We start from the raw sequence: 1,224 nt of genomic DNA on the forward strand, positions 1-1,224 counted from the left end.
AACTTCTCGCAATCTCCGATCATCGTTGGCCAGTAGTATCCATGGCGTTTGATTTTCACTGCCAGTGATCTTCCGCCGGAATGATTGCCACAGGACCCCGAATGTACTTCTTCCATCACTTTTTTCGCTTCTTTCCCTTCCAGGCACGTCATGAGTGGTCCGGAGAATCTCCATTTGTAAATTTTGCCGTCTACTGTTACGTAGCGCGCAGCCTGTGTTCGGACTTTGCGGGCTGCCCATTTCTCGGTGGGCAGGCGTCCGTCGATAATGTAGTCTTGAATCTTCTGCAGCCACGGGGTATCGCAGCCGTAATCAGATTGCTCTGATTGCGGTTGTATTGCAACTTCTTCTTCTTCGTCGTCTTGACCTTCTATGAGGTTGACGACGATTGGCGGTCCGATGCTCGGGTGTTCGATGAACTCGACCAGAATTACCCTTTTGAGTCCTGGATGAGAACTTGATGCTAAGGCCGCAATAGCATCTGCCTAGACGTTTTCGGAATGGGGAATTCGCGTAAGGGCAAAACAGTCAAACTTTTGAGCTAGTTTTCGGACCAGTTTAAGGTACTCATCCATCCGTTTGTCCCTGACTTCATACTCTCCGCTGTACTGACTTGCCACTAACTGGGAATCGCAGTAAGCGTGGATGTTTTGTATCTTCAAGCCGTGAGCCAAACGTAGTCCTGCGACGAGTGCTTCGTATTCGGCTTCGTTGTTTGAGGCGTGGAATTCCAGCCTAAATGATTGCTCTAAGATCTTGCTCGTTGGAGATGTGAGGCGAATTCCGACGCCTGATCCCTGTTTGGACGAGGATCCGTCTACTTGAAGGAGCCAAGTGGAATTTGGTTCCTCGTTGGTTATGGTCTCTGTCGGTAATTCGACCAAGAAGTCCGCAAGCACTTGTGACCTTGCGCTTGTTCTTGGTCGGTACTCGATATCGTATTCGCTAAGTTCTGCCGCCCATTTGGCTAATCGGCCCAATTGACTAGGGCTATGCAGGATCGTTCGTAGGGGAAAAGTCGTGAGGACGGCGATCGTGTGGGATTGGAAATATGGTCTTAGTTTTCGGGCCGATGTTACGACTGCGCATGCTAATTTTTCCAACAGCGGGTATCTAGATTCGGCATCCAGCAAGGTTTTGCTGATATCGAAAATAGGTTTCTGTTCACCGCGTTCTTCCCTGATTAGCACGCTGCTCACAGCTGTTGCTGATACAACGATGTAC

The sequence above is a fragment of the Brassica oleracea genome, chromosome C7 (assembly GCF_000695525.1).
Source record: "Brassica oleracea var. oleracea cultivar TO1000 chromosome C7, BOL, whole genome shotgun sequence".
Taxonomy (NCBI): Eukaryota; Viridiplantae; Streptophyta; class Magnoliopsida; order Brassicales; family Brassicaceae; genus Brassica; species Brassica oleracea.